This window comes from Cylas formicarius, unplaced genomic scaffold (assembly GCF_029955315.1).
Source record: "Cylas formicarius isolate icCylForm1 unplaced genomic scaffold, icCylForm1.1 PGA_scaffold_7__23_contigs__length_41026272, whole genome shotgun sequence".
Taxonomy (NCBI): Eukaryota; Metazoa; Arthropoda; class Insecta; order Coleoptera; family Brentidae; genus Cylas; species Cylas formicarius.
The window spans coordinates 15,086,046-15,112,858 of NW_026844352.1; the positions used below are offsets into that span (position 1 = coordinate 15,086,046).

The following is a 26,813-nucleotide window of genomic DNA, read 5'->3' on the forward strand; positions in this document are numbered from 1 at the left end:
TAAAAAAAAACAAACTTCGAAAATCATTATTTTATTATACAGTTTGCCTTTTGAATGCTCCTCCTATAAACCATTAAATCTAATTTAATTTTAAATAATTTGCGGAACTTAATGAACAATGACATTTTAGCGTCTTCGGTTTAAGTTTGTTATATGTTTGTTATATGTATGATTTCTTTTTCTTCTTCTTCTTTGTGCTAGATGAATTGTTCAAATGAAGATGCATCTGCTGCATTCAAATGAACATTCGAGTAAGATTTTCACATTTACCACCACCACTTTTTTTTGCAGACGAGAATACAGTTTTTTCAGACTCGTTTTCCAGAAAATATGACTTGTTTTGTGACTAATTCAATTTTGATAATAGCAAGGTCTTGAAAATAATGATTTCAGCAATTTTTTGATGTACAATTTACTTCTGAAATATTTTTTGATTAAACTCGACGTTTTAGCACATACAAATTCTTAAGTTAAGTAAACTCAGTAAGTTTGATTAAAATAAAATTTCATAATTTAAATATACAGAATTTTTAGAAGTTACTTTTTTTTCCTTCTTGCTTGAATATAGACTCTGTCTTACACTGCTCGTTTTTGGGGGACATAGCAATTATTACTTTAACTATTAATAAAGCAATTTTGACAGAAAAAAGCGTTTATTAAGAAAATTTAAAATTTGAAATTATCAATCTATTTATTAAAAATAACAAAGAGGAAGTTGCGGCAAGGCGCGAATATATGGACATTCACGGCAGTAATAATAGGCATATAGGATCTAGAAAGACAATTAAACGTATTCGTTTATCACTTCAGAGGAACAAATACTTAAAAAGGAGAAAAAGGCAAACCAGAATGAAGAATTGGACGTCTGAATATTGTTTTATTTGTTTATTATTGCATTGTTTTATATAACGAATGTTTTAACTTTGCCCATGCGTTATAATAATATTAGAATAGAGAACAGTCTTATATTTAGTACTTTATATTCTTCTGATATACCAGTTCCATTCTCTCGTTTTCCCCAATACTCATTAACTTTTTCTATTTACAGCTTTGTCAGTTATTCCAACGCGTACTGTCATTTCGGTTGTCCCTAGTAGTTCTTTAGTTTTCGCTATGACTTGACATAAGTGTTATTTAACCATCTTGCTATGCTCGTTGCCGCTGTTGTCCGTTCTCTTAACCTCTGCCTCCGCACATCATCATAACCCGAGATCTCTATGCTTTTGTATTGTTTTGTATGTATATGTTATTGGACGAAAAAATTCACGAGTGCTAGAAACTTGAATTCTTAATAATTTTAAAAATGTACAGGGTATGCCCGGTATTAGCACCAAAATTGAAAATTTGATTCCACTTTTTATTCAAGGTTTTCACCTATTGTACAGGGTGTTTCGGATATTCCGTGCTATATTAAGAAATGTATTAATTTGCAGTTATCGACTTTAGATTTGGCAGTGAAGTAGATCTCCGCACCCACATTTAAACAGTTCATGTTGGGCGCAATCGAATATAGCAAAATATATTTTTTTAAATTTTAAATAATATTTTTGGAAAAACGATTCACCCGATCGACAAAAATATTAAACCAGAAAACGGGAGAGGTTCGGGGCTATAACTTCGCTTTCAAGCATTTTATGTTGACAATTATGGACAAAAATTCGAATAGACCCCAAAAATTTTCCTTTTTGAGAGTAACTCAGAATTCATGAAAAAAATTATTGGTGTATACAGTCCTGCAGGTCGCATCGAAAGCTATAATTTTTGAATTTACGGTTTTTATCTAACAAGTACAGTGTTAAAAACATTAATACAAAAGTTGTATAATTTTTGCAATTGAAAATTTGAGAAACAGCAAATTTTTATATTTTTTATATTTTTTTTTATATATTTTCTGTTATAAGGAAGGTTTTTTTTCCTGATTTCAAAAATAGATGGATTGTTGATATTTGGATAAGCCGTTCTTGAATTATTTAGGCTTAAATTTTTGATCAACTAAACAGATGTTAATCAAGTTGTCCAAGCGTTAGTTTGTCGCGTCTTTTCTATTGCAATAAGTATTAATTAACCATACTAATACTAAACATTCTAAAGAACAACATATTAATATCGACAACAGACGATAGTAAAACCGATAACAACAACAAATAAACAAACAATAATGGAAAACTATATATTTTCTTTATTTTCTATATATCCATTTATATATTCAGTAACTGTACCGGTCTAGTATAGTATATTGTTGTCAAACTAGCTTTATTTTTCTACTCCCGTCTGTAAAATGCCTAATTACAGATCGATCTAGCGTGCGGGAAGTGACACTTTACCATGTCAGTTTCGTTTCCCAGGGATCCGAGCCACTTCGGACATTTCAGCGATTTTACCGCACGGATTTGCGAGCAATCGGATGTTTTCGGAGATATTTCCCACGCCCTGAATTTTGACGTATGTCAATTCTGACGGTCGTGTCAGTGAATATATTCGTTTTGTTTGCAACACGTTCGGTAAACTTTTTAAGTTACTCGTTTATTAAACACTCGCTTCGCTGCGCTCCGCTCGAGTTAAATAAACTCATGAGTCATATGCCGTTTGCCGCATTTGTTGCATAATATACTATTTCAATGTTATTTTGAATTAAATCTAAATATCGAGTGCCTTTTCGATATCCATCAATTCTATGGGGGTTTTCATTTGTCCAATAATGTTTATTTCCCCAATTAAATATACCTGCGTAGTTAAGGTTGATTCATCAGTAAAAATATTTTTCCCACAAAATCGGGATCTTATGTTATATGGACATTTCTTCTAACCTTTAAATTTTATTTCTTTCAAATATGCCTTGAATTGGAATAAATTTGTAGGTGTGATATTTATATTTTAAAATATACTATTTCTGACAATATGACATTCCCAATTGTGCGGCAACAATTGAGATTGAACTTTCGGGATATTCAAAAAGTTATATGATATTAATTTTATTTTTAATTATTATTCAAAAAAGTATAGCTGCCTTCAAGAGTGAGCAAACTATGTATATCCTCATCTTCATTTCTAACAACGGTTACTGTTTCTCAACTTTGCGATGTGCATTTTTTTATTTTACAAGTCTAAAAAATAAGACTGCAAAAATTATTCAACTTTTTTATTTAAAAAATTTCTCGGTGTTTCCATTTAACCCCTGTAGGTGGGGACACAAATATAAAAAATAACCGTGTACGTTGCTAGAGATATTTGAAAAAATCCATCTGAAAAATCGCTGTTCTTCGAACTCACTCTAGAAGCGATGATGTCTTTAACCATTACGATGTACTGCATAGTTTCGGAAAACAAATATTTTCGCGAAAACCATTTACATTATTGGAAAAATTCATGTACTAGGAATCGTGGGAGGTCCAGGGCTATAAATTTTACAGGATTGTGTACAAAGTGTGTAGATGGGAAAAAATCTGTTGTACTTTTAATAGCATGAATAACTAAAGAATTATGTTGTAAATTCTGTCAGTAAAGCCGACATAAACACAGTATTATCCTCGCATCTGTCTTGCCCAGTTGAATTTGATCGCCCAATTATTATTTTTTTTTAATGCGAACTTCAAAAAGCAAAGCACCCTAGATATGATGTTAATTTGCATTATTTCATCTGATAAAATAAAACAAATGTTTATCGATGTTAATAAACGTTCGAAATGGAACCTAGTCTAGCTCTGTTTCTTTAAACATCACGTACGCGCGGCGTATTTTTAGGAACTCTGGCGAAGACGTAACGAATAACGTATCCAGAATGCAAAAAGTTTACTCAAAACCCGATGTTATTTATTTGCTCGGTTAAAAAAGTTAAAAAGGCGATCGATTATTATTGTTCGGGTGATTGAAAACGCGGATTCGCTGTAATAATTTGCGGCCCGTCACTCATTTTTCGGTTTACACGAAACCGATGATCCTGGTCGAGATTTTGGAAATATAACGCGCCCGATGAAATTCGGCGGGATCAAAAAAAAAACTCTCGAAAAAAGCTTTCCCGGATCCTCTTACGAAAACAGCTGCATTCTCGATAAACACTGTATGATAAAAATACGCAATAGTAGTTTACGTACCAAAACATGCCGGTTTTTATTATCTCTTATCATTCGGATGTTTCTGGAGATATTGTTGTTTCAAATTATTTCCTTAAACCGGCTCAATGTTGCACTATCGACAAATTTTGAAATTGTTATGGAAAATTATTATTAACAGTTTTTATCATTTTGTCGCAATCTGAAATTAGTGTTTAGTAGAAAATATCAAAAATAGTTTTGAATATTAATATTAAAAATACAACCAAGCTGCTATTTATTTGTAAGCCAGGTATTTCAAAATTATTTGTTGATGTTAGATTTTTGGAACTGCATAAATTATAATGAGTTTGCGACGCAATCATACTTATTCTGCTTTTAGTTAGCAATCACGGCTAATGCTAACTTAACGATTCTTGAGAAATTACACAGACGACTAAGAATCTGTTTCTCCAAATTTAAAAATATCAAATATCAATTGACATTGCATTGCTAAAACCGATTGTTAACTTGGCGGATTGTGCTGAATTAAAATCTGTTTGATGGGTGCTTCATAACTTATGAAAACTTTTTAGCTGATTTTGAAAATGGGTAGGTTACATCCTTTTCAAGAAACACTTAAACAATCTTTAAAGAAAGAAAAAGATTAGAATATCGAAATATGGTGTGTCAAGATAAGGATGTCCATAATAGGGAAACCACAAGGAAATTTAAATGTTAATAACGTGCTGTTGAGAAATCTAAAAATTTGCCATCACTTCTGTAGAGACGCCAGACCCCGAAATTTTAATTACATTTCGCTTTGGCGAAAACATCATCAACTTGGTTCGTGGAAAACTATACTCATGTATTGCATAGCATTTTTTTATTACGACTACAACTATGTTTTGTGTAGTAGGCGCTGACATAACGGATGTGAGAAAATATCAAAATAATTTTATTGATGTACCAATATACATGCCGTTGTTTAACGTTGTTGTTGCTTCTTTTTGCTGTTGGTTCTTTTTTGTTATACATACATGCCGTTGTTTAACGTTGTTGTTGCGTCTTTTTGCTGTTGGTTCTTTTTTGTTATACATTCGCTGCTCGCTTTTTCATCTGAGGAGAATTTCGAAGTTCGATATCAATGTTATATCTTGTTTAGTAGAGTAGAGGGGAAATTTATCCACTAAAAGCAATATAAAACATGAAAGTTTCGTTAGAAAAAAACATTTTTAAAATTGTGTCATGTATTACAAGCTTTATTTTAAATCTATTATTTTATTTATTATGTCTCTTGTTTCAACAGGAAGTATATTAGAGTATGTTTGGCCGGAACGAAAAGGTGATTTTTTATAGCAATGTTTTTTTTTGCTGAGAGATTTTTATTTCTTGTCGAGTAAGAATGAATATCAGATCTTGTCTTGATTTTTAAGTATATAATTAATAGTTTAAGTAAATAAATACAAAAATAAATAAATAGTTCTAAAAACATGTGTGCACGACTATATGGGTTTTAATTTGTACATTCGGCGCAAGTCTACTGCTCTTCCACAACTTATGATATTGTAAGAGATTACTGAGTATACTGACGAGTGGTAAATATTTAAAAGAGAAGATGTATTTGAGGAAGAGTTCAATTTTAAGATAACAAAATAAGAGCTATTACCTACTTGATACTCTTGATACCTACTTGATTAGACCAACTTAATTGACAGTCACGTTCTGTACCTAGAAAATTTTTAGTTATATCATTTTTGTTTATTTTGACACTTAACTCATCTAAAATAGTTTTTTCAGGGTTTAATATAAGGTGGTTTCTTATACAACGGGTGTGAAAATTTTATAGCTTTTTCAATTTTCCTATTGATTTCGTTACAACGTTTCCTAAAAATTAAGATGGTGGTATAGTCACAATTTTATTATCTTGGCGACATGCCGCCGCGTCATTCGCACAGAACGATACCGTCTGCGTCCTTTATCGGCGACTCAACCCCGTATTTCCACATCATAAACACTATTAGTTTAATATTACTTTTAGAAGCCCACGAAAGGATAAAGTTAGGCTTGGGTCTTTCAGTTATTAAAAAGCTTTGAATGTAACAGTACAAGTCTTGGCACTACGTATGTATTTAATGCTAAGGTCGAACGATTAAGATTATTAAAAACAAGCAGTATTTATTTCATAAAGATTACATCAGACGTGGTGGACTCTAGGGCGAACTTACAATTTTTAGTGTTTTTGTCATAGACTACGTGCAATTGAATATGCCTAAAAAACACTAGTAAAAGATACCGATCGCGAAGTGTAACTAGTGAATCTAGTGGGACTTCAAGCAGTAGTTGTTGTTCTTCGTCTTCCTGTGGAAATACAAGAAAGGAATTTTGTAATTTGTAAAATTCGTGAGGTAAAAAGCCAAATAACAAGTTATACGCCTCCTGTCAGACCGGTAAGTACCCTTTCTTTGCCTGCATCTTCGTCTGTAACTTTTCCAAAAACGTTAAAATAGTAAGTTTTATACCGGTGTTCAACCCAATAAACGCTCAAATTAATCAGTGGATAGAAGCCACTGAACATAATGCAAATATCGATTCGTGGAACGGTAAACTTACAATTTATCAAGCAATATCAAAGCTAAGAGGGATTGTACAAATATGGCACACAAGTTTTGGGGAGAATGAACTGGGATTCTTGGGATACATGGAAAAATATTTCAAGGAGCTATGAACACAAATAATATATTTATGGATATCGCCAATCATAAACCAACAATGGGTTGCTCATTATATCAGTTTCATTTTGACAATTTGACTAGAATTAACAAGTTTCAGGTGAACTTTTCAGACAGTGATAAAGCTTCTTTAATAATAAAGATAAATGACAATAATATTAGATTACCAGTTACTAGCAGCCTACCTTAAAAATACAGTCACAAATAAAGCAGCCAATTTTCAAAAAAATATATCAGGCTCATCAGGTGTAAAAACAAGCTAACAAATGTGCAGACATAGGAATAAAGTTTATAATTTTTGTAAATATACAGGGCATACAGAAAAAAATTGCCAAGGCGAATATTCCAATATCAAAATATAATAAAGGGACTGATAAATTTGGATCTGTTAAGAGAATAAAGTTTAATAATGTGAAAAATAAATTTTACAAAATTAACAGCACGAAACATCGTATAACGCAAACCACACGTAGTGAATTGTTTTTCCGTTTCAAATTAAGATCAGATGGGGATTAATATGTCAGTGACGCTGAAATAAACACCATAGACGTGTCTTCATTAAGAAGCTAAGACAACAGAATCAAACAAAATGAGCGATTTAACAAAAAAGGAGGATCACCAGTTCAATTTGTTGTAGGTAACTTAGTTTTGACTAAGATTACCAGTTTTCCAGCAAAAAAATAATGAGAGCAAAAAGCTACTCGTCCAATACAGAGGACCTTTTAAAGTGATTGAAGTTTTACCTATTGACAGATATAGGCTCAAAGAAGACATCCATTCCACTAGGTCTACACGACGTGCGTACGAAGCCGTAGTAGGCAATGAGCAGTGCATGTAATAGTTAAGTTTTGAATTTCTGATTCAATTGTGACGTATCTGACGTACACAAATTTAAGTTTTGTATTTCTGATTCCATTGTGACGTATATGACCTACACAAAGTTAAGTTTTGAATTTTTGACTTAGCTGTGACTTATCAGACGCACGCAATTTTATGTTTTGAATTTCTAATTCAATTGTAACGTATCCGATGATCACAAATTAAAGTTACCTATGTGATAAATTTAAAAGACTTTAAACTTTTGGGTAATGGCTTAATGGTGTTGAACATTTCTTGGGTGGCATATCTGACGCACATGCGCAATGGATAGGTGTACAACTGACATGAACTAATACTTCCAGTTTGTATATCATGGGTGATGGTACGTACGCTCGAGGACGACCGTGTGGCCAGAATGGTCGAGTGCCGTGGGCACTGTTTTATCATCTTGGCGACGTGCCGTCGCGTCATTCGCACAGAACGATACCGTCGGCGTCCTTTATCGGCGACTCAATCCTGTATTCCCATATTATAAACACTGTAAGTTTTATATTACTTTTAGAGGCCCACGAAAGGATAAAGTTAGGCTTGGGTCTTTCAGTTATTAAAAAGCATTGAATGTAATAGTACAACTCTTTTCGCAGTGCATATAATATTAAGATCGAACTATTAAATGTATTAAAAACAAGTCGTACTTATTTCATAAAGACTACATATAGTTTTATGCCATCCAGATATTCAGAAAGGTCAACTATATATGCTTTAAATAATAAAGGACCCAATACTCTCGTCTGCGGCGTTTTGTTTAGAATGGCGGGGTTTAACAGATCGAACTACTCTCGTCTGCGGCGTTTTGTTTAGAATGGCGGGGTTTAACAGATCGAACGCTTGAGAGATGTGGAAAAAAATTCCAGCAATCGTCTCATTTTCGTCAATTTTATAAATATTGCTTTCTTTTCCAATTGGGCTTGCTTGTGAGTATCGGTTTGTTGGAACTCATAGATAGTTCGATAGTCACCACAAGTTGTAGCTCCCTGTTTCTTTTCCAGATATTATTGAATATGTTAGTCAGGAATTTAACGGATCAAGAAGTTTAAATAATTCTAAGCGCATTTCATCTGGTCCCGGAGCCTTTCCTTTTTTTAATGTGTTAATGACGGATCTAATTGCATCTGTCATGACATTGAGTCCAGATTCCGTATTTATAGGGGATCAGAAAATATTCGTGCTATGTTCTTTTTGCAAGTCTGTTTGATGTCTTCGCTATCTACAATCAGTTTTCCTTCATCAGTTAGGAGCCTTTCAACAGTTTTCTTCCTTCCTGTAACTTCTCTCACTCTCTTATGCATATTAAACTTCTATTCGCAAAACTTCTATTTCGCGGCAATTCTCAACCAATTCTTTTTGTTTGGCTTCTCGAATTTTTTTCTGTATTTCTCTCTGAATGTTTTTGTATATTGTGAGATTGTTCTCCTAATTTCTTTTTTCTTTCATGTGTATTAATATTTCGTCTGTACCATGATTTACGTGTGGTTTTATAGTCCTGCAGGTATTTGTCCTTAATATTTCTTGTTATTTCGGGATGGGGCTCTATCTGTTCTTCATGAAAGAAACAGAATACGATATTATATGCTCAAATCTCTATATTTCAAAATCTTAACAATATTGTTACTTAAAAACGATGATAACAATGTAGAAAGAGATCTAAATATTTTATCGGCCTGTCTTTTGAAATTTGTCAGCTATATCAATCTTATTCTGAACAGAATCCTCAATGCAGCCTTGAGCAACTTGAGATAAACTCCAACCATCATGTCGTTTTAATTTTATATCATCACCCCGATTAGCTAACAATGTAGCTGAAGTGCGATAAAAGCAATGCCCTGCGTATTCCTTTGAGTTATATAATTTTAAAATAGTAGCTATTTCCAAGGGAACTTTACCAACTCTATGTGTGCCCACATCTTGTTGATTTCATTTTAATTTATTACAACGAATAAAGAGACGTCGAAGGCCAAAGTCGGCTTGGCGTCACCCTATATATTTTCTATATATGTTTAGTTCCTTTTATCCATTAATTATGAACCACCAATACTTATTTATTTATATGCTTATTTCGGTAATCAACATAATATAAAAACATTACAATTTACAGGGAATACATTACCATTGCATTACTATTCCTAGATAACAATTAGAGAAAGGTCTCTACGAAAACTTAATAAATTAACCAAAACCGAAAAGCAAAAAACAACAGGAAATCAAAGTATCAGATATGGAATCATAGTAAAATATCAATAGCTAATTATCTAATAAAATTAAGACTTAGGTGAAATATGTTTGTGCACCAAGTAGTTATTATAGTTCTTGTGCTTTTGGATGATTGGGAGTTTTCTGCGTAATTGATATTCAAAAAGTCGCACTAAAATAGGTTTGAGTTTGAGCTTGGATCTGCCAATATTTATACAACCTAATATTTGAAGACATGCAATTCTATTAGATAATAGTTCGTGCACAAAAAGAACGTATGAAACCGATCTTCTGGAGATATTTTTTGTTAATTTAAGGCGCCTAAGTCTTTCTTCGCACTGAAAGTAATTTAGGTTTGGATAGAATTTAAACACAAGATAACGTGTAAACTTTTTTTGATCGTTGTTGTTTCTGCAAAGTTGCATCATGGTCATCATCATCATCATCAATGTTTCGGTACGCATATATACAATTACTTAAGTAAGAAATAATAATTATAATAATTCCTTGCATGCTGTCATATTAACGATATTGTTATGACCATTGTTTTTAAGCTAAAACTGTACATCGGATTAAAAAAATCAAGAAATTAAATTTCTTTAGAAATGATTGTCTAGTTGTAAGAATAATTTTTATTTTAAGTGAAATCAATGTCTGCCAAAATAGAGAAGTGGAATTCCGAACGTGCGCCACTGGTATATTTTAAAATAATCGTGGTACACAAAATAATGCCTCTTGATACTTAGTACATGCGTGCCAAATTTCATAAAAATATCTAAAGTGGTATTTTACCACCCTGTATATCAAAAGTTACGACATATGTTCAAATGAACTTTTCTTTTTAAAGTGGACTCAAAAATCGCCCCTTAATTATTGACATTCAATTTGAAAGCACCCTGTATATTCATCCTGTTTTGGTTTTCGGAATGTTAACCAAAAGCATAGTTTGTCTGTTATGTTGTCAATTGATAATCCATAATCGGCAAACCCTGGTTATAAGATATAAGTGTTCATCTGATGCCTCTACTAAGAATTAATCGATATATATTTCATCTAATCTAAGATTTTTTCTTCATGATCACTGTGAAATTAAAATATTTCCTTAGGTCGATTATTTTCCTGGTATGTAGCATGGCTTTCAGCATTGACTCATATTGTATATTTATTGCTTCTGTGGCTGCTTGAAGAATTATAAACACCTAATAAATAAATAAATACCTAATAATCAAGCTTCGTTAGTCACTTTGGACGTTTTTATCACAACCTAAAACCAGCTTCCGATTAGATTAAATCTCTAAAAAAAATAAAACAATAACCTTCTTCCTTCTTTTCACATTAAATGTGCGCCATCATGCAAGAACCACATTCTAGTTCTAATTAAAATCGGCAAGCCTCCAAGCCATTTGGGTAGACCGTTGTCTAGAAACCGGCTATAGCTTCGGTCACTTAGGCAATATCGCAATAGTTTTCGGTAAAGAAAACAAGACATTTTTTTGGCAATCACAACCACTTCACAGCCAGTTTATAGCAAACTATATTTCGTTTCTTAATGCGAGAGAGTAAGAAAATGTAAATTTGCAATGACAAGGAATCATTAAAGAGGGTGAACAACTTAAAGGTTATAATTTACAAATTATAAGTTCAGATAAATTGCAATGGTATTTTGGCATACAATAGAAGGACGAGCTGGGTGAATGAAAGTAATGTGACAACAACGTTAGTCCGGTAGTTGATTAGAATAATAAATATCATAATTGTACAGGATTATAATTATAGAGTTGAGCATATAATTGATATATTAATTATTCCAAAATCAAGTAAATAACAACTTTATAGAAATAAAACTAATTTGAAAATATATACATTGTAACAAACATTAATATTTACAAAAAAAATGTATTAAACATATCCAGAGAAATGATACTGTGTTTTCTATCATGTTATCAACTCTTTTTATTTCAATCACATTTACTTGCTAATTTTTCAAAGAAACTTTCACAGGCTACTGTAATACTATTTAAAAATCTTCAGAATTCCCCCCCTTGGTTTCTTCTTTTAAAACAGTTTCAGTGAAGCTCTGAAGAAGCCAACAGGATGATTTGGAGACATCGGCAAGTTTGATTCAACCGACGCAGGAGGAATCCAGAAGATTTGTAACCAGTATCTTTTAGAGAAAATTTGTACCCTCTTTTCGTTTTCTTAATTATACAGGTATTTTCCGAACAAATGCATTTTTGCTGTGAGTAATTATTAATCGTTTACCTTTGCCCGAGTGTGCTTTTATTCTAGTAAAACTTTACCAACGGTACAACCGGTATTTACACAAATTACGTCAAGAAAATAGATATTCCTGTTTTCCTTCGAAACCCAGAGTAGGTATTTTTAATTAGGTAGTTTTATTTTTCTGAACGCAGTCTTTTCTTCCTCGTTGCAATTTCTTTTTTTCCTGTAATTCTCTTTAATGACCTGTTGGCATATCTTCCTGCATAATTCTAGTAATAAACATTAAGGCTCAGCTCGGCTAAAGCTCTATCTATCCGTCTACCTGCCACTCTCGGCACTCCTGATAATAATCAAAGGTACAATAACACCCCTATAGAATACGGCTAAGACTAATAAGTTTTGCAGTTAAATAACGATTTATAAGAAACAGACCATTGAATATACTTCATCATTTGAACATGTTTAATAACCGGAAAAATAGGAACACAAGTGTTAGTTATTGAGTTTCAGGATTTGAACACTGTTATTTAAACGGAGCATTTGGAACTTGTAATTATCTATTATGTATTACCAAACGATTGGAGGGATAAGTGGGTTTGAATTCATATTTTTATAGTCTAACCTCTATCCAGTCTATAAGATCTATAAAGTTTAATTATTTTCTGGAGAAAAACGTTTATTACAGGTTTAGGGTGTTATATTTTAATTTAAGTTCAGTTAACGAAACAAATATTTAATATCTTGATTAATGTGTTCTTCTCTTACTTAATATTGTGCAGTAGTTTACGGTCTATGGATTACATAGAAAATCCGTTGAAAACATCCAAAAAAAAATTTTAAAAATCTGTGGCATGATGGTGTGTATGGTCTGTTCATAGATATAAGAAAGTGACCAATTATCCAAGGGTGGTCATTACCATACAATGAAACAAGATTATTACCTAAAGTTCCGGAATTTAAATTCAGGTAAAATTGTGGTCCCTAATAGAAAATAATTTTATACCTACCTGTGTTTAATATTCTTTGATTTGGTATACTACTTAGTTTAAGTTTATTACTAATCATTCTTATTTCGTTCGTAAAACAGCGTGTATTGCATCGTGTAGGAATTATGCAAAATATGTGCGAGCCTAGTGTATGCAGGATTCCAGTCGGAGTTCAACAAGCGAACGGATGATATCCCGGAATATAGTGTCATATATATATATATATATATATATATATATATATATATATATATATATATATATATATATATATATATATATATATATATATAGCTAGCCAACAACAACTAGCCAAAATCTCACTTGGAATCTTCAATGTTCGCGCTCAGAAAACACTTCGAACACTCGGTTTGAATCAAAACAAAAATCAAGCCTCCTAATTAAGATATCTAATGTAGGCACGCTATATTATATCTAGATCACTCGAGAAAATGTCAGCATCGCTTCTTTTTTTCCTCGCTGAAATGAGATTATTCACAATTTTCCATACAATTGATGTTGGAATTTTCGCACTGTTCGAAGTGTTTTCGGAGCGCGAGCATTGAAGATGCCAAGTGAGATTTTGGCGAAACGTCTGCAGGATTCCAGTCGGATGCAGGATTCCAGTCGGAGTTCAACGAGCGAACGGATGATATCCCGGAGTATAGTGTCATCACATTTTTCCATCCGTGAATCAATACGTGAGGATATATATATATATATATATATATATATATATATATATATATATATATATATATATATATATATATATATATTGACACTATATTCCGGGATATCATCCCTTCGCTTGTTGAACACCGATTGGAATCCTGCATCCGACTGGAATGGAAGGGAGGATATTGCCACTTTACGTTTTGTTTCTAAATCAAGTGCATGTGACTAAAACAGCAGGCTATCCTCATGGAGCAAGAAATCGCCAATGTGATGTTATATTTATAATTTACATCGACCTTCATCAAATTATTGGCGGAAATATGATACCAACCAATGATCTTCCGGACTGACGTTAAGAATTTTCAAAAATAAGTAATGCGTCACAACGGCCAGCGTAAATAGTGCAATGCGAGCAAAAAGTTCAAGGAAGTTTCCATTGTAAAACGTAATTAATATGTATTATTCCGCGTGTGTGAAAAATAGATAAATATTTGCTTCCCTCTCAGATATAATCTCGTTAATTTGATATTTATAAAAAGCAACAACAAAAATAAATGGTATTGTTTAATGGCTTCCACGAAACGGCGGTTTACGGCAATGCTACTTATTAACCGCATAAATATGCACAACGCTGAATGGCGTGGCCATTTATTATATTTTATTATTCTAGGTTATAGATGGAACTGCAGCTGCTTGCGTGTGTTATAATAACGCATTGGTGTTAGGTAGTATCGTACTTTTGCCAACGGAAGAAAGCCGTTTCTATCATCTGCCTTTGAAGAATACGAGAGTCACTTGAAAAGTTTCAGACCTCACACTGAAGACGGTGGCATTAGTTATTAAAAGCTAGTGATCGTAGTTGTGCAACTCTTGATAACAACTTTCTAAAGTTTTTAGTTGAGAATGTTTTCGTGAAAATAGAAACCGTTATTTACCACAGTGAAAATTTGGGCAATAAATCCAAGTTTTGTGCATATTAATTACTGCGTATGAAACTTGGATACACCATTATTCACCAGAATCAAAAATACAGTCAAAACAGCGAAGTGCGAATGGGGAACCGACTCTGATAAAAGCAAAATCTGTATTTTCGGCTGGGAAAGAGATAGCGACTGTTTTTTGGGATAGCCATCGCGTCATCTTAATCGATTAATTCAGAAAGAAAAAAACATTACAGGAGTATACTACGCATCATTACTTGGCAAGCTGAGGAAAAACAGGCACATTTGCAAAAAAATCCCGTTTCACCAAACCAACGTCTCACATTTCAGCCGTTGCCACAGCGAAAATCCACGAATTACGATTTGAACTCCTTCTTCGCGACTTATTTTTGTTCTCTTATCTGAAAACTGCGCTAGGAGTACAAAGAATTTCATCAACTGACAAGGCAATCATCTTCGCGAACAATTATTTTGCTGAGAAAAACGCGGGGTACGATTTGGGAGAGAGAGATAGGAGCATCGCTGAGAGAAGTTTATAAAGTTGCAAGGAGACTATGTAGGAAAAAAAAGAGGAAAAATGTATCATTGTTTGGTCGGAAATTTTTTAAGTGACCTTCGTAATTCATGGAAGGATCTACAGTCGATACGAAAAAGAAATCGGGTCCGCTCAGTTTGGATTCAGGCAAGTCAGTCTAAGCATTTTACTTAAAAAATTCAGAGACCAACGAAAACATGTCTATCTATGCTTTATCAACTACCAGAAAACACACTGTGTCAAATATTCAGAACTAATAAGGCTCTTACGGAAAAAAATGTAGGTGATTGTTGAGAATACCATAGACAAAGCATACAACAACCATTGAGGTTCTGAAACGGAAATGTTGCAAATAGTGAAAAGAAGAAAGGCAGCTTATCTCGGTCATATATTTAGAAACAAGAAGTATGAATTCCTGAAGCTAATCGTGGAAGGAAAGATTCAGGGAACTCGGAAGGAAAAATTATTTTTGGCTTGAAAGTATTAGGGGCTGGACTGGTCTCGATGCTTACTCACCGCCTTTGAGTCGGACCTTGTATTTGTCACTCTATAAGATTTTGTAAAAGTTATAGTACTCTGGGTTACAAAAGAACTACAAAAGGCGAAGTTGAGGCAGAGCCTTTCAACTTAAACTACACACTGCCTTCAGGTAGTAACCGGACAGGTTCTCCCTAACAAAAAACAGCCACTACAGTAACCATACAATACTAATTAACATTTAATATAATTAATTATCAATGAAACAGAAGCACCGAAAATACAGAAAACGATGAATACTTGGTCTAATTGTTTTCTTAAATCTATCACCAGATAACTGTCTAATGTTAGGTGGGACATTGTCCTACAATTTAGCTTCAACAAATGAGAACGAACGTTCGAATGAAGCAGAGATAAGTTTAGGTGTGTTGATTGTGAATATATCACGGATATCGAACTTGTGAGTGTCGTAATATTTTCGGGTTTAAACAAAATATACAGCAGTGTGTCGTCAGCAAATGAACAAGCAAATGAACAAAGCAATGGCACCAGTGCCATATTAGCTGAAGCGTATATAAGGAGAAGGGTATAGGCCCGAGAATAGAACCCAGCGGAACACAGAAAAATATATGTTTCGGAGGTGATATCCGATCATTCAGGCGAACTTTATCGGTAATCGTTGAAAATAAAGTAATTATTTCTACTTCTTGTGGTTTATTCATGACAACGCCCATTAGCTTCAAACTTCGATTTTGTTTTATCAACATATCTGAAAATATTAGAGTGTTTTTCAGCAGCCGGAGGATTCTCCATTTTGCAACGAGAACTCTCACGATGTCGTTGGCGTGTTCCCAGAACAACACTCTTTTAGGCGATTGTTGAAAACAATTTATTAGTCTTTTCAAGAACAACATAAAGAATTATTCGGGTTTAAGCAAGGGCATATATCAAGAAAGTTGGCTATTAGTGGTTTTGCTTTGCAACTTGCCAGCGAGTTTGCCTTATTGAATAAATTTCGAGACAAACCGTCCGTCTACATTTGATAATAATATTATAATTTTTGCAGCACTGCCTTAATTCAGAAAGCATAACTTGATTAATCACTTAAATCTTACTTAAAATTTCGACAACAGAGCGAGGTTCAATCCCCAAAGACGTAGAATTTTGAGTCTCTCAGAGTTCAGTCTTGGGTCCTTTGTAATTTGTTATCTACATTAATGATATTAACTTATTCATCTCCCCATTCAAGTGTGTATTGGATTGCGATGATACAACAGTCATTTACATTAATGATATTAACTTATTCATCTCCGCATTTAAGTGTGTACTGGACTTCGATGACAAAAACTTTGATAAAAACCAACGCTTAACTATCTCACTTATCGGTTGAGTAACTGATGATAGTTCAGTCAGCTTACTTGGTGTTGTAATTGATGACAGATTACATTGGTCAGAATACATAAAAAAATTAAAAAGCGACAGCTTGAAAAATTGATTGATGTAAAATATCTAATCATAGTTTATCATTCCCTTTTGAGATACTGTGCAGAATGTAGGGCAGTTCTTCGTTCTTTTTTGCAATTTTTAAATTGTAGCAACAGGCAATTTGTGTCTCAACGGCTAGTCGAAATTCACAAAAATCATGAAAAAATTCTAGAAATGAAGAATAATTGTTTTAGCAGATTTGGCAACAATCTTTTAAAACCACAGCTAAAATCAAAAATATCTATAGACATAAAGAAGACTACTTTATTATATATTATGTAATATATTAGGCATAAATACTAGATCATTAAATCTCATTTATTTTAAAAAGAGAATTTAAGAGTAATTACTTGGCAATTGCTTTCGTACTCTTGCATATATAGATCAGGCTAAACCTAACATTCATTATATTTTTTACATTTTTTTTTGTCTTTTTTTACGTCGTTTGTAATCTTATTTGGATTTTTGTTTTTTACACTTCATCTCTGTATTTAAATGCACCCATCTACTTATCTAATTATAATTTTGTTAACGTGGTCAATGCTCACTTCGTGAAGTCTAAGAAAAATAACATCGCAAATTCGTTGTTTATAGTATATATAGTATATATGTTGTAATAGGCCTCTGCATCCCAGTGCAGTACATAGAGGGCACCTTGTTTTTGTTTCAAAAATAGAGAAGTGTAAGGAGGTAAGACTATAATTCTCAATGCCATGGGGGTTGCCTTTTTTATAAACAAATTTGTGAATAATTACGTCTTCTTTTAACTAAAGTACATTTTCTGACAATCAATATCAGCCATGGAAAATATTTTGAACAGGCTTTGAAGTTACTAAAAAAATTGAATTTATGGGCGCTTTTGCTAGTAGGAAGGAACCAGTTCAGGTAACAGCTCAGTATTAATTTGAGATAACAATATTTGCACAATCTTTAGGTCCTAGAATTGTGATTAAAAGGATTTCTTAATCAGGGTACATCACATTAGGTGAAAAAGATCAGGATATTATAGAGATAAAGTAAAGAATACATTTATGCAGTACAACCAAATACTTAAGCATCAACATGTTTGGTAGATTATTGGTAGATGTCACAAATTTTGAACATCTACTGCAAATAACTGCACTGTGAATTAATATCTAGAACTTAATAATAGCCTTTTCACAATGTATCAGTTGTTTAATGAACTTCCTAGCGCAAATTAGTCCATATAAAAATAAAGGTAAACAAATTTTTTCAGGTCATTGCAATTCTAAAAATGGTTAATTGACATTTGGCAATGAAAAGCGGAATTTTTCATGACCTGTGCCCAAATTACGCGCTTGGCCGCGAGAGTACGGCGTAGCTCATAAAACGTCCATTGTTAATTAGCACCACCCATGCATACGCTGTTACAAGGAAGCACATTGTAAAGAACAGCAATATACCGCGTCTTAATACGTTTTCAATAAATTTAAAACACTCCTTATTCTAAAATTAGGATCGAATCAAGGTCATAATGTTGTACTTTTATAAAAGCGTATATGTTAAGCACTAAAACGTCTACAATACGCGCGTGAAGCGGCTAACCATAATAGTCTTGGTGTCAATAAACCAAAATCGTTAGCGATGCTAGAATAAATTTAAAAGCTGGGATGATTTTTTTAAGTAAGAATATAATATAATAATAATAATAATAATAATAATAATAATAATAATAATAATAATAATAATATTTGATGAAGGAAGTCCGGAAGAAATCAAAAGATCGGGTAGTTTTCTTCATTTTTGAAAATATGAATTAATATTGTTTTTACAGTTTCTTTAATTTTTATTAACTAAAATATCTTGGAAATTGAGTTCTGCCAAAACAATTGCAAAAATGGAAAAAATAAAATCATTATTTGAAACGAAGTGTGTGCAAGATATAACAGTCGCAGGTAAATCCAAAGGAAAAAAATCAGTTTAATTCAAATTCAAAAATTTGATATACTTGTTATAAAAAAACTCCAAAAACAATTCATTAAAAAAAATTGTATTTAAATTTTACCTAAATTATATAAATAAAAAATATTATTAATTAGGGTTGAATTTTATACAACACTTTATACAACAGTTAAAAACAAAAATCAACCAAAGTAATCAAACGGATTTTGCGCTGAAAAGCATCATTTTTATCTGTCAAAAAATACATGTATATATGTGGCAGGCAAATGGGTGTTGCCTAGGCAAATGAATTCATGAAAATTATTTCTATTGAAGAGTCATTTACTGAGTCGTTAGACAAATGACTGTGAGATTTTATGAACGTATTTGATCTATATGCGTATGCTTAGAGTATGTTTTGCCGGTTTTGACGTTACAATTTTCATTATGACCGTATGGGTAAATATATAAAGTTTTTATTATTCACCCCCAGTTTTTTTACACTTATTTTGTTTTGCATTTGATTATATTACAATTAATGTACCCATTTTGTTAAGGTACACGTTCACGTTTTCTTATTAGTTGTGGAATAAGTTTTTGCGTTTTTTATAAACAATATTCATTAAATACACTGAATATTATTCTGTAATTAGAAATATTTACATTTCGGTTAGTTCTTTATAAAAAAATATTTACTAAATAAATAATACTTATTTTGTTATTATAAATTGCCAAATAGTATTTGCCTAGTTATTTAGCACTCGAAAAAGAAAAGGCACTATGGGCCCAGGCAGCCATTTGCCTGCGACATATATATTATTGCAAAAAAACTAGAAAATTCGAATCTTATTCAAAAACCAGTTTGTGGACGATCGAATTACCAGTCATTGTTCGACAGACTCGACGGAAAACGTATATGAATGTAATGCAAATGAAAATTATTAAATAATTAATGACAAATATGATAGTATATCTCGGAATGTCGATTTTTTTTTAACGGCGGCGTGTTATTTCGCATTCCTATCCGAAATATTTGGCTTACTTAACAATAAACAAACAGAAATTTAAATACTCTCACCTTGGGCGGAGGTATAGAAAGAATAATTAGTAACGCTACAGCAGGTGTATGTACACCTCGAGTGACTGCTTTGTTGCGTAGCGGGGGTGGGCGGAGCGCCACCAAAAAGACCCCCGAAGTTTTGCCGGTGGTTCTCTCGAGGGCTGATTCAACAAGTGTGTATATTGTGCAGGCCTATTTTCTCGCCATGGTCGACTAAACATTCCTTTACGTTTTCAATAGAGCTTCATCGGTTAAAGTAAACTTTGTTCCACTCGCAAATGTATACACTGCGCTACTGGTTCTACTTGAACAAATTATCATTCTGTCGGTTGCCTTTTGGTTAAATAAATCGCAATAATTTAGAGATAGTTTAAAGATTGCAATGTAGAAATTGCTCTGTTTCAAAACCAAAGGATTTTAATATGCACCGTAAAATGAGTAACTAATAAAAGTTAACCGAATTTAGTAGTAGTTATTGGAGCCGAAAAGGTTAAAAAAAAGAAGACAACTTAAGAATGTTTAAAAAGATCCAGACACATATTCGTGCTATCGGAAATTATTATATATATTATACATTATAGAAATTATTAGTTTGAAAAAACACCAAACAACAAACAAAAAAAAGATCGGCGCGTCAATAGCCTTTTAAAATAATTTTTATTTTTAAAAACGAAATATAACTATTGTAAGAAGGAAACTTTTTCACATTTCTAGAATGATTAGAGGACATTGAGTTAGACCGCCCCTATCACTCTTCGTAACTAGATTTAAGCAACTTGAGCAATGACATTTAAAAAAAAAATCTAACCAAGTTTATTTAGAAGAAGAAAAAATTCATACACACAACATTTATAAATTAAAAAAGGCGATATTTTGCTTTCACAGATTGACAGTAGCGTCTCGGAAGTAAATGTACGAATGGTATTACCAATTAGATTTAGATTAGATTTTTTGGAAATTTTTGTTATATACTTTGAATATGCAATTAAAAGTACATTCTTGAGTTGTTAATCGTGAAAATTCACAAATGGTTACCACCAGAATTTAGCGGAAAACTTGCAAACAAGTGTGTATCTTTAAATTGATTAATTTGAGTAAAAAATAGCATGGAACTGATTTAAAACGTTTTTTTTTTAGATCAAGTAATCACTGTACAATTTTGAAATAAATTACTGAGAAACGTTTCTTGAATTGTTGTTTTGACTGAAAAAACGAACAAAAAATAACTTTCTTGCCAATAACCGATATTTGTCTTATTTTGACGTTTGTAAAAAAAGCTTACTTTTATTAGCATTGATTTTGATTGAATTTTGACATTTTAAAATGGATGGATGGATGATATTACTGCAATAAACTTTAAAATGTGATTATGGTAAGTTGTTGGACTTCCGGTAACGTTGAAAATACACTATATAGGAATTCTAAAAGTTAATACCCAATTAATTGTGCGAAAATTATTTGGAAAATATATGTTTATAACAAAATATATAAAAACAGTCCACAAAATTTAGATGTTCTTAACAATGATTGAAGCACTAGTATCTAAGATTGTATTATATTTTTCACTTTTTTGTTTGTTAAAATATGGCAACCCTGTGTAAAGCATTCTCAATTTTTTAGCAGTGTTTTCTTTTCAAACGACGTTTTTCACTGAAGGGTAATTAGATATGTCCGCTACTTACATTGAACCACCCGAAGCTAAGGTTTTTGAAGAGAAACAGATAATATTGTAGTTCGTTGGGTAAGACAACAACGTTGTTTTGTTGCTTCGACCTATTTCACAGACATCTCAGGTAAAATTATATAGTTTTCACCGAAAAAAATTATCATGCTACCTCTTCTATTTTTGATTAGTAAATATGATGCGTATCATTTGGAAAACCTTTTCTATACCTTCAAAAATAAGAAATACTCCGTACTTAAAATTTGGAATATTCAAGCATTGTATAATCCCTGTCCTCGCGTATGACTCTCAAACCTGGACATTTACAAGGGAAAATAGAAAATTACAAGGAACCAGCCATGACTTAAAGTAACATGCCTAGATAGAGAGAAATGGAATCAAATGTCCAGATGGACAAGAATGCATCAAGGTATATGTAAGTATAGGCAGCATGAAATGGAGGTAGCCTATTTTCACATGTTTTGTTGATGTCATAGAAATACAGCATTGAATGCCAATTAGAATTTTGAAGAGAAATTAAATCATGCTACTTACAAAGCTGTGGGACCACCCCCAAGTCTGTTACATGACGTAAAACGTCAAAAACCAGTGTGTGATAGAATAGATATGGTGCATTAGATCATTTGGTTGTTGAAACTCCTGATATTATATAGTATATACTATATAGAGTATATTATGCAATAAGTGGGATAAACGGCATTTGAGTTAAGAGTCTTTAGTCAACGAGTGACTTCAAAAAGTTTACCAAACGTTTCGCATACTATACTTTTTCTACGACCTTTAAATTTTGGGTACATTTTTGCAAAACAACACGAACACATTCACTTACATGACCGTCAGAAGGGACAAACGTCAAAATTCAAGCCATGCGGTAAAATCTCCGAAAACATCCGATTGCTAACAAACCCGGGCGGTAATATCTAATAAAGCTAGAATGGTGTATAATTAGGTGTTTTAAATTATACATAAATTATTTAGTTTATATTTTTAAAAAATAGAACGATGTAAACAATATTTCCAGGAGTTACTACTAAAAAGAAGAAAACCGCTAGACATTCAGGCCGAACTTCTTAAACAAATGGGAACAATTATGACGTGACAACTGCAACCTATCAGTCAAATATAGAAAAAAGAGAAAATACCAAATGAGTGGAAGGAGGCAGTGAAAGGTATGCCAAAATTACAGGGACATATCTGTCGCATACAAGGTGCTAGCCAATATCCTAATACGTATATTGGAGAGTATGAGTGTGGGTTACGAAAAGGAAGGACAACAGATCAAATATTCAACACACGACAAAACAGTGGGAGTCCGGAAGCAACGTTTATACTATTTGTGGAATAAAGTTAGATCCCTCAAATTGGGTCAGACAGGGCAATGCTCTCTCGCCATTATTTTTTAATTTCATGCTGGAATGTGTAATTAGAGGGCTTCTAAGAGAGTGGAAGTAGGAAAGAAGTTTAACTTTAAAAGACTGTATAAGCCAATAGAAAAAAAGGCGAAAAAGAATAAGGCTAAACGGTAACAAAGAGAAAACTAAATGCAAGAAAATTCCATTCCATTCCAAATTCCGCGTTCGAAAGAGTCAAGGAGCTTAAAAACCTCGGTACACAAATCAATGAAAAAATGATATTAAGAAGGATATAGAGTGTAGGATACATAGAGGAAAATGGAGCAGCTCTTAGTAAAACTCAAGATACAACCATGACTCTAAGAGAATCGGAAAGGCTGCTGTCCTTTAAAAACAAAGTTTTAAGAAAAATCTTTGGACCCATATAAAACCTAATAACAACCCAGTAGTGGAGAAATCGCACATGCGGTGAGATAAGTGAGATGACCAACCAACCCTGGATTACAAGCACACTGAGCCATAAGGCTGTCATCGGCAAGGTACGAAATTAAAGCGGTAAAAAGGATCTTAAAACCGTGTTATACAGGCTAAGCGCAAGAAGACCTCCAGAAAAAGCACGCCAAAGTTGAAAAGACAATATAGAGAGGCATCTAAAGATGATGGACATAGAGAACTGGGAACAGGTCATCATTATCTAGTTCATTGCTGGATGTCTTACAGGTAATACAGGATTTTTTTGGCAGTTTTGAAAACCGCGTCAAAAGACGAGTCAAGATTAAAATTTTTAAAATGTCCTAACAATTTGCTGAAAAAGAGCAAAGCCTTATTGTAGAACTTGTGCATTATTTCACTCGAAAATGCAGGGCAGCCGATTTTACCCCGAAACGCTGAACACAATGTAAGTATTTACTGTCTCCATATTTAAAACCATCTCATTTTTATGAACGAGCAATTTAAGTTTCTGAAAATTGTTAATTAGGTATTTATTAAGTAGTATACTTATAGTAGCAGATATGAAAAAAATTTGAAAGTTTCCCTTTTTTAAATGAATAATATAATTTGTGGCACTGCTTCTTTGTGAGAATGATACCTTTTTGATTCAATTCAGTATATTTCTTTTTCATGGGAAAACATAACTAAGTTACACACATAGCAACAACACATAGCATACAACATAGCTAGTTACTAACTATTTTTCTTTGAATATGAAATTATTTCCAAAAAAATGTTTTAAGAATGGACAAACTAGCATTGGAAAATGGCCAGCGCGTTTTGCGACTACGTTTTTATCATTATTGACTTAATGCGTTAAAGATGGTTCCATCGATCCCGTAACATCTGATGCTGTACAGCATTTATGGACTGCAGCACTTGCTAAGTAAAATAATACTTCTGATGGAGTATTTGTTTTAGGTTTCAGCTGATCAGTGGGGCTCGAGAAATGAAAAAGTTGCATCTATATTCTCCCAGTTGTTATCGATATGCATGAATCAGACTCCGAGAAAGATGATGACTAGTTTTTGTCCCCTCTATTTGTTCTTTGCGTTATAGGCTTTCGTTGTTTTTGTTGTTGAAGCATTGGGAGTTCTTCAAAAATAAACCTACCTATTTGATGCGTGAAAATGATTTAATTAAAACTCAGTCGGAATTGGTACCAGAGAACAGTTCGAGAGAATGTGTTAATCATGTACTTGAAGTGAAAAATAAACTATTCTGGCCACTAATTTTATTTAATATTCATTTACAATTTTCCAATACTATTTACGAGTACGAAAAAGAGTGAAACGACTAAAAAAATAGCGCTTTTGAGTTTGAAACTGTTCCAAAATGATAGTCGTTTTCTGAAAAAAAAAACGAAATAATTTGATTATCAATATTTACCAAGCATAGGGGAGTCATTATGAAATTAAGTTGAAGTGTGCGAACCGATTCTTAGAAGAACGTTTTGAATGGCTTGGATGGAGTGCCTGTTTAGTTCCAAAAGGTTTCCAAATGTGACTGTTTTGTCGATAAAAATTGAGCGCTTTTTTTGAAGTCAGGCTGCTATGTTTTTAAATATGTCACGATTCATAATAAATTTCGTACGTATTCTTACGCAGCTATCCAATTACAGATTGGCACAATATAGGCTTGTACTATTTAACAAAATAAATTATTACTAAATTATAACTACGAGCGAAAGAAGTTTATACATGTTTGTTTTAAATAAACTAAAACTCGAATTAACCATAACTATATTTATGCCAATTATTACACAATTATTACAACTCCGAGTACATTTTATTATAGGGGAGTTAGAAAAGTATTTCGACCTAAATCACTCAGTAGAATACGCCAGTCTCGTTCGCACCTGATATAGATTAGCGTTAAAGCTGAAGTAATTTATACAAAAAAAAACTAATCCGCAAAATTATTTACAATTATGTAAGAGACCTTATCATGCTATTATACCCGATTATTTTACCAACTGATGATTGTTGAACCCTTTGGTAGTTCTCAAAATGAAGCCCAGTTTTGTCAAAAAATTTTGACAGTAGTTTCGATATAAGCCTCAAAGTTTAACTGGGAGTCAAAAACAATTCCCAAGTCTTTTACTTGCTTTACTCTTTTCAACTGTTTATTACCACCAAGCAGTAAGTTAATATCTATAAAATTATTTTTCCTTGTAAATAGAATATATCGGCATATATGAAGATTTAAGAATAATCTGTAATCTAAATGTGAACGAATCTCTTTTTTTTATTTTAAAATCATCGGCAAAAGAAGCATGAACATATAAAACAAAATATTACAGACTAAAGGAACCAAATGAAATCCGCAAGGGACACCCGAGCTAACATTTGCACGTCGAAATTTTTTACCATTGACAACAACAAACTCAGATATTTAAGAAAACTTGTAAGCATAAATAAACGTTTTGGAATAATCTGTGTCTTCTTCCGATGCCTCTTTTTATAGAAAAAAGACACATTTAAAAAGAAACATGTAATTTTTTTTGGCTTTGTTGTGACTTCCACAATTCTTTTTATTAATGGTATACATTTGCCATCAATAATTTCACTTATTTTTTTAATCAAATAGAATTCCACAACTCCCGAAAAATTGAGTTTTTTTAATCGTGCCAGTCTTCTTCCAAGAAGGCAACATAATTAATACATTTTGTGTTTCATTTAGCATCATTACAGTCATGACCCCTTATCATGTTTATATACATATGTTTTTGTTTTGAGAAAAACTGAAAAAAACTTTTATTGATATTTAGTGAATATTTTTGCCCACGCTTTCGCAGCCCCAAGCCTTTCCGAACGCTCGGATCGAGTCCGACAAGCGTCGCAATTTACTCCAGAATGGGCACAGAGAATAAAACAATAGTCAGGTACGTAGCACAGGTAGTATTCGGGTACGACCCGCAGAGATAATAATAATAAACGTTTTGAAATGTCATTAAGTGCGCATATTAGGCGTGAATTAAACCCGTTCCTGGAATCTACCGATCGCCGGAGGAAACGTTCGCGAAGGTTGCGTTCAGACGACTAAGGAACGTTTCGAATTATCACTTCGGCGTGTGATGATCACCGAAGCGAAAATCCCGATAAAATAATCCGTCGGTCGGGCTTTTTTTCTTGCTGGTACCGCTGCCGTTTAATTGCATTTCTATTTA

The 26,813-nt window shown here is 32.7% G+C and overlaps 1 protein-coding gene across 3 annotated transcripts in view; it reads right to left on the reverse strand.

Annotated features, from left to right (window-relative positions):
* The window catches only part of LOC132704429 (protein decapentaplegic-like), a 106,805-nt gene that overhangs the window by 14,493 nt on the left and 65,499 nt on the right, over positions 1-26,813 (reverse strand). The gene's annotated exons all lie outside the window — the stretch shown is intronic.